Raw genomic sequence first — 12,373 nt, forward strand, 5'->3', positions numbered from 1 at the left:
TCTCTGTGTGTGCCCTTGTTTCTTTTCCGTAGAATAAAGGTAATAGCGCCTGCCTCAGGGAACTCTTTAGAAGATTAAGCAAATTATTTCTGAAGAGTTCTTTGAAAAGTGCCTGATGCATCGTAAGCTCTTGAGATGTTAATTATGTTGCAGAGCTATTGATTTCTATCAGTTAATTTCACAATTCACCTCTTTACTGAATTTTCTTATTTTCTTCTAACAGTTCTTCAGAGAATCCTCTGGCTAATCAAGGTGTATTGTTGTTTTATCCATCAACTTTAGAAGGTATCTCTTAGTTCCCCCGCAGAATAAGATGAGGAAATTAGAGTTCAATTCACTTCCCTCCATTTCTTCTTCCTCTCCCCCTCTCAGCTGCATTAGTCAGAACTTTCATCATTATAGTGTGTTCTATAAATGAAATGAATCTGCTTTGGTACATTCTTTGGTATATACATGTAAATGATTCTTAACCTGGGGCCTTGGGGAAGATGGTATTGGCAGGGGTAGTGGCTGTGAGAGCTTTTCATTTTTTCTGAATCCTCACCTAAAAGCAGACTGAACAACTGGATAATAAAATAAATAACTATGGACAACATTTACCACACAACTAGGTGACAGGGTATCTCTAGGGACTCCCAGACATAAGCAGGTGAGGACAAACCTCTACCAACCTCAGAAGCTGTATTCTATCAGTGACTGTGCAGAATAAACCACAGGGAAGTGACAGGCCACCTTACATACCTGAGACTAGGAGAAGCCCAAAAGATATTCGCTGGCAGGCATGGAAAGCCAATTTGAGAAAAGAACCAAATGTGAGAAAACTTTTTCTTTTTTTGTCCACAGGATGCAGCAGCTTGATGTCAGATCTCAGTTCTCAGACCAGGGACTGAACCTGGGCCACATTAGTGAAAGCACCAAAGCTTAACCACTGGCCCTCCAGGGAACCACCCTGGAGAAGACCTTTGCCCTCCACTCCTGGATGAATTGAAAGGGGCTCATGGTAAGATCTGAAGGGGTGTATCCTTTCTTCTTCTTTTGCTGTCTTCCCTTGTATTTGACAACTATCTTTGGTATTATGTTTGGATTCCTTTATCTTTTGTATGTGTTATCTCAGAGATTTTTGATTTGGTTCCAGCAGTTTGAGGGTAAAGATCAAATGCGATTGCCGTCTCACTTTCCCAGTGGCTCGAAATCATCCTGCATTTTATTTTATATTATATTATATTATATTATATTATATTATATTATATTTATTTATTTATTTAGTCTTTTTGCCTTTCCTAGGGCTGCTGCTGCAGCATATGGAGGTTCCCAGGCTAGGGGTCTAATCAGAGCTGTTGCTGCCGCCCTACGCCACAGCCACAGCAACACCAGATCTGAGCCGTGTCTGTGACCTACACCACAGCTCATGGCAATGCCAGATCCTTAACCCACTAAGCCAGGCCGGAGATCAAACCCACAACCTCGTGGTTCCTAGTCGGATTCGTTTCTGCTGTGCCACGACGGGAACTCCTTATACTCTTTTTAAAAAGAATGAAACAATGCCACCCACAGCAACATGGATGGCATCCTGTATTTTAGTTAGCTTTGCATTTGAATTGTGGTTTTCTTATTTTCTTCCTCCTTACCCCTGAATTTCTGTTTGCCTTTTTTTTCCCTCCTGGGCCATGAGCGTATAACTTCTTGTTATCATCAAGACCAGCTGCTTTTTTTTTTGGCCACACCTGCAGCATATGCAGGTTCCCTGTCTCCTGAAGAGTAATGGATAAAGCAACCCATTAGAAGTAACAGCTGGGTTCCTGGAGTTCCTATCATGGCTCAGCGGAAACAAACCCAACTAGTAGCCATGAGGACACGGGTTTGATCCTGGCCCCGCTCATTGGGTTAAGGATCTGGCATTGCTGTGAGCTGTGGTGTAGGTTGAAGAAGTGGCTCAGATCTGGTGTTGCTGTGGCTGTGGTGTAGGCCGGCAGCTGTAGCTCTGATTCGACCCCTAGCCTGAGAACTTCTGTAAGCCTCGGGTGCAGCCCTAAAAAAGGAGAAATAACAGCGGGTTCCCAAGTGGACTTTGCTGCTTACTAGTTGTATGAACTTGAAGGAATCATTTACCCTACCTGAATCTCACTTGTCTCATCTGCAAAATGAATACTTGCCGTAGACTTTTTCTTTTTGATAGATTTGAGTATCAAACAGAATAGTACCTGCAAAATCCTTGAATACTGCATAGCTCTTTTCTATTTAGATGAAAGAGTCTTCTCACACATTCACTAGAGCCTGGTTTTTTCTTTTCTATTTCATTTGGCCTCACCCATGGCATGCAGAAGTCACTGGGCCAGGGATTGAACACATGCCACAGCAGTGATGGTCCTTAACACCAGATCCTTAACTGCTAGGGTACCAGGGAACTCCAACTAGAGCCTGATTTTTTTTTCTTTTTCTTTTTAGGGCCACACATGCAGCATATGGAGGTTCCCAGGCTAAGGGTCAAATTGGAGCTATAGCTGCTGGCCTACGCCACAGGCACAGCAACGCCAGATCCAAGCCATACCTGCGATCCACACCACAGCTCATGGCATCGCTGGATCTTTAACCCACTGAGTGAGGCCAGGGATCTAATCCACAACCTCATGGATGCTAATCAGATTCGTTTCCGATGCACCACAATGGGAATTCCCCAACCAGCTGCTTAATCAGACTACCAATGTGAATCCATGCATTCCTTCTTGAAGACTAGTTCTCAGAGCTCTCGGATTTCTTGTTTTAATTTGGACAGATTACTTCCTAAGCTGTTGCATGACTGTTATCCTGGGCTTTAAAAAAAAAAAAAATTGGGGCTGCTGATTTAGATCCCCTGTTTACTGGGCCTCATCCTTTTTTCTTGGATTCCTTTATTTTTTATTTGCTTGTTATTATTATTTTTTTTTCTTATTTTTCTTCTTTTTAGGGCTGCACCTGTGGTATATGGAGGTTCCCAGGCTAGGGGTGGAATTGGAGCTGTAACTGCCCGCCTATGCCACAGCAACGCATGATCCGAGCCGCATCTGATACGTACACCACAGCTCATGGCAACGCTGGATCCTTAACCCACTGAGTGAGGCCAAGGATTGAACCCGTATCCTAATGATACTAGTCAGATTCATTTCCGCTGAGCCACGTCAGGAACTCCTGCTTGTTACTTTTAAAAGAATTTATTTTCCAAAAAGATTGTGTGAGACATCTTTTTTTTTTTTTTTTTTTTTAGTTCTTGAATAGGAAACAATGATGTTATTTTTATCTCACACTTCATTGAGAGTTTGATTATGTACAGAACATTAGGTTCAAAATAATTTTTCCTTTAGAACTTTGAGAACTATTTTCTAACATCTACTGTTGCTGATGCATATGACACCAATCTAATTCTTGCTCCTTTATAGTTTATCTTTTTTTTTTTTTTTTTGGTTTCAGGACAAAAGGATCTTTCTTTTGCCCTCGAGTGCTCAGAAATCCCACAATGATGTATTCTAGTGTGGGTCCTTTTTCTTTTCCTGCTCTGTATTTGCTGAGCACTTATAATCTGAAGCCATATATCTTTCTTCAGCTCTGAAATTTTTTCTTCTTTTATTTCCAATTTTCATCTCCTGAGTTTTCACTATTTTCTCTTTCTAAAACTCATGCGGGGGGTACTTCCTGGACAAGTCCTCTATATGACTCAACATTTTGCAAACACTTTCTATTTCTTTGACTTTTGCTCTGTATTCCAAGAGATCCCTGTGACTTTTTCTTATAGCCTCTTCAATAACTTAAAAATATTGAGTTATTTTTTATTGTTTCTCTTTTACGGAAGCCTCCAGGTTTTCTAGGCATTGTTGTCTTAAATCTCCCTAGGTATACTGATAAAAATTAGTTTTATATTGTCTTGTCACTTAATTAGCTGTTTCCTTGAGGTCAGATGTTTGGTCATCTTGGTGCTTCTGTTTCATACCGTGGTTTTCCACTGTTGTGTAGGTCTGCAGATCCTTTGAATGGAAGTTGTCATTGTCAGCTTGGGACCAGTGTGTGTGGACTGGCAGCCTTTGCTCTATATAGAGTGAATTGCTATGAATTGTGTCAGAGAATATTTTGCCTATGTTCTCTACTTGGAGTTTTATTGTGTCACATCTTACATTTAAGTCTTTAAACCATTTTGAATTTATTTTTGTATATGGTAAGAGAGTGTTCTAATTTCATTGATTTACATATAGCTGTTCAGCTTTCCCAGCACCACTTGTTGCAGAGATTGTTTTTTCTCCATTGTACATTCTTGCTTCCTTTATTGTAGATTGGTTGACTGTAGGTGTCTGGATTTATTTCTGGGCTCTGTATTCTGTTCCATTATCCATATGTCTGTTTTTTTGTACCAATACTATGCTGTTTTGATAACAGTAGCTTTGAAGTATAGTCTGAAGTCTGGAAATGTTATGTCTCCAGCTTTGGTCTTTTCCTTAGGATTTTTTGGGCAATTCTGGGACTTTTGTGGTTCCATATTAATTTTAGGATTATTTGTCTAGTACTGTGAAAAATGTCATGGGTATTTTGTTAGGGATTGCTTTAAATCTGTAAATTGCTTTGGGTACTATGCATTTTAACAGTATTAATTGTTCCAATCCAAGAGCCTGGGCTATCTTTTCATTTCTTTGAATTATCTTCAATTTCTTTTACCAGTGTTTTATGGTTTTCAGTATATAGATCCTTCACTTCCTTGGTTAAGTTTCTTTCTTTCTTTCTTTCTTTTTTTTTTTTTTTTTGGTGTGATTTTAAATGTTTTTTTAACTTTCTTTTTCTGGTATTTCATTGTTCGTGTAAAGAAATGCAACAGATTTTTGTGTGTTAATCTTGCACCCTGTTACCTTCCTGAATTCATTTACTAGTTCCAACAGTAAGAGACTTTAGGAGACTTTAGGATTCTCTATATAGAGTATCATGTCACCTACAAATAGTAACCATTTTATCTTTTCCCTTTCAGTTTAGATACATTTTATTTCTTTATCTTATCTGATTGCTGTAGCTAGAACTTCTAATACTATGGTGAAAAGAAGTGTTGAGAGTGGGCATCCTTGTCTTGTTCCTGAATTTAGTGGAAAGCTTTCACCTTTAATTGTTGACTATTAAATTGTCTGTGGGTTTGTCATAAATGGCCTTTATTGAGATATGTTCCCTCTATAGCCACTTTGATGAGAGTTTTTTTGTTTGGCCAGGGATTGAATCTGAATTGCAGCTGTGCAGCTGTGGCAATGCTGGACCCTTTAATCCACTGTGCTGGGGCCAGGAATTGAAACCGCACATCCACAGCAACTTGAACTGCTACAGTTGGATTCTTAACTCACTGCGCCACAGCAGGAACTCCTGGTGAGAGTTTTTATCATGAATGGTTGTTGGATTTTGTCAAATGCTTTCTGTGCACCTATTGAGATGATCATGTGGTTTTTTTCTTTTTGTTAATGCAGTATATCATATTGATTGATTTGCATATGTTGAATCATCCTTGCAATCCTGGAATGATACAATTTGAGCATGGTTATGATCTTTTTTATGTATTGTTGGACTTCGTTCACTGATATTTTGTTGAGGTTTTTGCATCTACATTCATCAAAGATATTTGCCTGTATGGGAATTCTCACTGTGGCTCAGTGTGTTAAGAACATGACATAGTGTCCATGAGGATGTGGCTTTGATCCTTGGCTTTTTTTTTTTTTTTTTTTTTTTTTTTTGGTCTTTTTAGGGCTGTACCTATGGCATATGGAAGTTCAGGCTACGGGTTGAATGGGAGCTATTGCTGCTGGCCTATGTCACTGCTACAGCAATGCTAGATCCGAGCTGCATTGGGGACCTACACCACAGCTCACAGCAATGCCAGATCCTTAACCCACTGAGCAAGGCCAGTGTTGGAACCTTCGTCCTCATGGATGCTAGTCAGATTTGTTTCCTCTGAGCCAAGACAGGAACTCCTGATACCTGGCCTTGTTCAGTGGGATAAGGATCTGGCATTGCTATAAGTTGCAGCATAGGACACAGATGTGGCTCGGATCCAGTTTTGCTGTGGATGTGGTGTAGGCCTGCAGCTGCAGCTCCAATTTGACCCCTAGCTTCCACATGCTACATGTATAGCCATTAAAAAAAAAAAGACATTGGCTTGTAATTTTTTTATAGTATCCTTGTCAGTTTTGGTAACAGGGGGATGGTGGCTTCATAGAAGAAATTGGGAGTGTTCCTCCATCTTCAGTTTTTTTAGAAGAGTTTGAGAAGGATCAGGATAAGTTCTTCTTGCCCAGTAAAGCCATCCAGTTCTAGACTGGTTTGCAGGAGCTTTTTTTTTTTTTTTTAAATTACAGATTCAATTTTGTGTCTAGTTATGGGTCTGTTCAAATTATCTGTTTCTTCTTGATTCAGTTTTGGCAGGCTATATGTTTCTAGAAACTTGTCCATTTCTTCTAGGTTGTCCAGTTTTGGGCATGTGATTGTTCATGGCATTCTCTCTCTCTCTCTCTCTTTTTTTGTATTTCTGTGCTATAAGTTGCTATTTTTTCTTTTTCATTTATTATTTTATTTGAGTCCTCTCTATTTTCTTCTTGGTGAACCTGGCTAGAAATTCGTCAACTTTGTTTATCTTTTCAAAAAACTAACTCTTGGTTTTATTGATTTTTTTTCTATTTTTTTATCTCTATTTTATTTATTTCCTCTCTGATCTTTATTATTTCCTTTCTCATGCTGACTTTGGGTTTTGTTTCTTCTTTTTCCAGTTATTTTAGGTGGTAGATTAGGTTGTTTATTTGAGATTTTCCTTGTTTCTTGAGGAAGGCCTGTATCACTATGAACTTCCTTCTTAGAACTGCTTTTGCTATATGCCATAGATTTCATAAGATTATGTTTTCGTTTATGTTTGTCTTGAGGTATTTTCTGATTTCTGCTTTGATTTCATCATTGATCCATTTGTTTTTTAGTAGCATGTTATTTAATCTCCATGTGTTTGTTTTTTTCCTGTTTTTCTTTTTGTGGATGATTTCTAGTTTTATACTGTTGTGGTGAGAAAACATACTTGAAATAATTTCTAGCCTCTTAAATTCGTTGAGGCTGGTTTTGTGACCTAGTATCTGGTATATGCTAGAGGATGTTCATATGCACTTTAAAAGAATGTGTATTCTGTTTTTTTTTTTTTTTTTTTTTTTTGTAGGGTCCTATAAATTTCAATTAAGTCCATCTAGTCTATTGTGTCATTTAGGACCTCTGTCACCTTATTAATTTTCTGTCTGACTGATCTGTCCACTGATGTCAGTGGAGTGTCAAAGTCTCCTACTATTATTTCATTCTTGTCAATTTCTCTCTTTTTGTCTGTTAGTATTTGTTTTATTTATTTGTTTATTTTGTCTTTTTGCCTTTTCTAGGGCCACTTCCTGAGGCTTACAGAAGTTCCCAGGCTAGGGGTCCAATCAGAGCTGCAGCTGCCAGCCTATGCCAGAGCCACAGCAACGTGGGATCTGAGCCACATCTGCAACCTACACCACAGCTCACAGCAGTGCTGGATCCTTAACCCACTGAGCAAGGCCAGGGGTCGAACCCACAATGTCATCGTTCCTAGTAGGGTTCGTTAACCACTGCGCCACAACGGGAACTCCTGTTTTATATATTTAGGTGCTCCTATATTGGGTTCATATATGTTAATGACTATAATATCCTCTTCTTTTATCGATCTCTTTATCATTATATGATGTTCTTTGTCTTTTTTATGGTTTTTGTTTTAAAGTCTATTTTGTCTGATATAAGTATTGCTTATAATAAATAATATAATGTCCACTTTCTTGTCATTTCTACTTGTACGAAACATCTTTTTCCACCCCTCACTTTCAGTCTGTGTGTGTCTTTCACCCTAAATGAGTCTCTTATAGACAGCAAGTTGTAGGTTCTTCTTTTTCTATGCAATCTGCAATTCTAGGTCTTTTGATCAAACCATTTACTCCATTGGCATTTGAAATAATTATTAATAATTAGGAGTTCCCGTCGTGGCGCAGTGGTTAACGAATCCGACTAGGAACCATGAGGTTGCGGGTTTGATCCCTGGCCTTGCTCAGTGGGTTAACGATCCGGCCTTGCCGTGAGCTGTGGTGTAGGTTGCAGATGCGGCTCGGATCCCGCGTTGCTGTGGCTCTGGCGTAGGCCAGTGACTACAGCTCCGATTCAACCCCTAGCCTGGGAACCTCCATATGCCGTGGAAGCGGCCCAAGAGATAGCAACAAAAAAGACAAAAAAAAAAATTATTATATGTTTAGATATATAATAGCCCTTGTTTTCCAGTTGTTTTTGTAGTTCATTTTCCTTCCCTCATCTCCCAAAAGAAACAACTGAGGATCTGTTAAATTCTCAAAGGTTTAAGTTCTCTCTATTCTAATAACTTATCAGTGGGAAAAGATTTTAACTTTAAGAAAGGGGGAAGCTTAGAAGAATTAAAAAAAATAGAAATCAAAAGAGTTAAGATTTTGGCCCTGGTCTTGTCACTTACTAGTGTGTGACCTTCGGGAAGTCTCTGAGCCTTAGTTTTAACATCTGAAAAATGAGGCTGGGTACTGTCTTTGCCTTCTTCACCTGACTATCATGAAGATAATATTAACACTTTGTAAACTACTGTATAAATGAAAGCTGATTTTCAGAAGGGTCAGCACTGCTGAAGCAACATTTAAAATTACCTTAAGCCCTTGTGTACTAGAGAAAGTATGAATCTGGAGCAGAAACTAGATTTTAGTGATGAGATATGATCTGTACTATAGGGAGTGTTGCCCGTAAGGGTGTACTTATTTCTTCAACAAATATTCACTAAGCACCTTCTCTGTGTTTAGCGCAGTGCAAGGCACTGGGGATATAATGGTGAATAAGTCAGTGTGGTGCCTGCCTACACGGAGGTCATAGATTAGAGGGGGATATGGCCATCATCCAACTAACCACATAAGTTAACATAGTAGAATGGATACTGTATGAGAGCAGAGATTTTGTTTTCATTACTGCTGTGTCCACAGTGCCTAGAATGCTCAATTAATCCTTAATAAATATTCATTGAACTTGTGGTAATCCCTGAGAAGGAAAAGTCTAGCAAGTTCTGAGAGTAAACCTTAGGGGATCTAGCGCTGCCCTGAGGGTTAAGTGATGTTTGAGTCAGGATCTTATGGATGAATAAGAATGAATTTAGAAGAGGTAGGAAAGGATTCAAGCCTAGGGATTGAGGGAGGAGGAACTTGGTGCATTCTGGCAAATGAGAGGAGGACAGAATATTGAAATAGCATAGAAAGAGGAGCAGCAGGAGCATGGAGGGATTCAGGAGTGGGGAGGGAGCCAGGGACTGTGTCCCACAGAGACTTTTGGAACCTTAAAAATATTGTGGGAGCCAGGGAAGTGCTCTGAGCAGGGGAAGGTCAAGTTAAGATTTGTCTTTTAAAGCAATAACTCTGCAGTCCGTGAATTCAGAGAAACCTTTTAAGTGGCAGCTGCTGAAGTTTGGATAAGAGAAAGGGAAAAATGGAGAAAAGTGCATGAAATCGGGAACTATTTTGGAGTTATATCAAGAGGAGTTTGTGATGGATTAAATGTGAGGAAGGAGAGGGATGAAATAGTGATCTCTGAGTTCCTATTTGTAGCTGGATAGGTTGGGGTACATCCACTGACAGAGGGAATTCAGTGAGGTGTTGACTTAGGGTAAAAAGGGCCTTCTGACAGCTTGAGTCCTTGGATGCAGTTCAGGAATCTGTCTTAAGATTCTCCCTGTTAGTCTTCTCTTCCTTCCACTCCTTTTATCTTCTATCTGATTTTATTCTGATGTGTAATGGTTGCCTCTAAGAACAACACCAAACAAGGTATCCCAGAAACTAGAAAGGCTCATGGAACCAATTAAGATGCTCAAATCACAAAGATTATCATATCAACTTAAAACATATGGCAAGAAGCAAAGGGAAAGAGATGGGGCTGGTCACACACTTAGGGAGCAAGGACCGTACTGCCTGAGTCCTGGGCTATGCAATGTTTGCATATCCTGTTTCTCTTCACTACATTAGTATTCCCTGCTGATGGTGTGGTTACAAGGACCAAGTTAAAGTTTGAGTATCAATAGATGGAAAGTACCTGGGGCTAACACATATCCTTGTTCCATCAGCAAGATTACAGGGGCAAGTCCTGCAGGCCACAGCTGTAGCTGACCAATCACTATGGATTTTATCTGTACAAGTATGGGGCCAGGATGGGAACATTAAGTGTGCTATCAATGGTTGGCCAGTTTAGGGGTACTGTCGCTGTCAGCTCAACGGTGGCATAATGGTACCTTATGACTTGGTCCTTCCATCCTTTTTTTAAAAAAATTAAATTAACTTTATTCTTTCAAGTCTTCCATCCTTTTTTAATCCTATAAGAAAGACTTTTGCTTGTTCTATCATATATTCCATTTATTTTATCTATTTTTAATAGACATGACAGTTTTCTGATTCATGTACTCTTCATATTTAACATAGCTTGAGAATTCTGTCTAATTCTCACAAGCTACTTGTTGACTCATTAGCTGTGTTACATCCCCCCTAAATTTAACTTAAATCTCATGTAACTTACTAATATTTTGTGGGTTTCATCCATCCACTTATTTCTAGTGTCTTTTCAGGCAGAATTAAATATTCTCAGTAATAAAACAGACATCACATTAAAAATTAAAAATCATTTGAGTTCTTTAAAACACCTAGCATAGACTAGTACCTTATAGGCTTTCAAAAATAAAAAGTAGCCATGTAACATGGTCACATATGTAGGTAAGTCCTACTCTAGTCAAACAAAATATGTAAAAATTTGGTTAAAAATGTGTATTAGGTAATGTTTATTCACTTTACAAAGTATAATTCCACTTTATAAATGATTCTCCTTAGTAAGTTCTCCTATTGTCTCTAAAATATGATTCAGTTTACAACAATCATAATTACGCATATATCTCAGGTAACTCTTACATGAAGTGAGATATATTTAGATTATATGGGGCACTGTTTTTTATCTTTCCTTCTCAGTAAGTAGACTGTTACTTTATCCTGCGTTATAGACCGCACCTGGAAAAGACAGGAAATTTAATGACTCAAAACCTTGAAATTGGACTGGAGGGTTATATCAGAGAGGATACCAGTTTGATTGCTTTGCAAAGGTCAGAATAATAGTGGCTTAGACAAGAGAGAAGTTTCTTTCTGTGGTAGATGGAGCAATGACCTCCCCAAAATATCTATGTCCTAATATCTAGAACTTGTGAATGTTACCTTATATGAAAAAAGGAACTTCGCAGATGTGATTACGGTCACCGGCCTTGAAATCGGGGGATTATCCTGTGTCTTCTGGATGAGCTCTACAAAGCAGACAACTTTTCCTGGCTGTGGTCACAGAGGGATGTGATAATGAAGGGGGGTCAGAGAGGATGACATGAAAAAGATTCGCCCCACCATGCCTGGCTTTGAAGATGGAGGAAGGGAAGGAACCACAAGCCAAGGAATCCTCAGTACCCTCCAGGGACTGGAAAAGGCAAGAAAACATATTCTCCCCACAGACATTCAGGAAAGAACTTAACCTTGCCAACACATCTGTATTAGGTAGCTCTGTGAGACCTTGTCCCTCTTCTGACCTATAGAATTGTAAAACAATAAAGGTGTGTTTTGAGCTACTTAATTTGTGTTGATATGTTATAGCAGCAATAGAAAACTAATAAAGATTTTGGTACCTGAAAGTAGGGTGCTGCTGTCACCAATACCTAAAAATATTAAAATAGTTTTGGAATTGAGCAGTGGGGAAAAGCTAGAAGAATTTTTTTTTCTTTTTAGGGCAGCACCCATGGCACATGGAATTTCCCAGGCTAGGGCTCAGATCAGAGCTACACCACAGCCTACACCACAGCCACAGCAATGCCAGATCCGAGCTGCATCTGTGACCTACACCACAGCTCATGGCAATGCTGGATCCTTAATCCACTGAGTGAGGCCAGGGATTGAACCTGCATCCTCATGGATACTAGTTGGGTTCTTTACCACTGCACCACAATGGGAACTCCCATGGCTGGAAGAATTTTGAGGAGGCTAGACTGATGGTGGAAATATGGATGTGAAAATCTCTCTCTGCTGATGACGGCTCAGAAGAATCATTTTAGAGAATATCTAAATGGTGGCAAACAGGCTATTAATAGAAATCTGGGCTTTAAGGATACTTCTGAGGAGGATGTAGAAGGAAATGAGGAACGTGTTATTGGAAGCTTGAGGAAAGAGGATCTTTGTTATATAATGTCAAGAAGGATAGATGAGTTGTAACTTGCATTTATGTGAAAAGCAGAGCCCGTAAATGATGAACTTGGATATTTAGCTGAGGAGAT

This window comes from Sus scrofa, chromosome 4, assembly GCF_054392235.1.
Source record: "Sus scrofa isolate SSC_HxYL_T2T_F1_AM1 chromosome 4, Sscrofa_HxYL_maternal_Yorkshire_Landrace_v2.0, whole genome shotgun sequence".
Lineage (NCBI taxonomy): Eukaryota > Metazoa > Chordata > Mammalia > Artiodactyla > Suidae > Sus > Sus scrofa.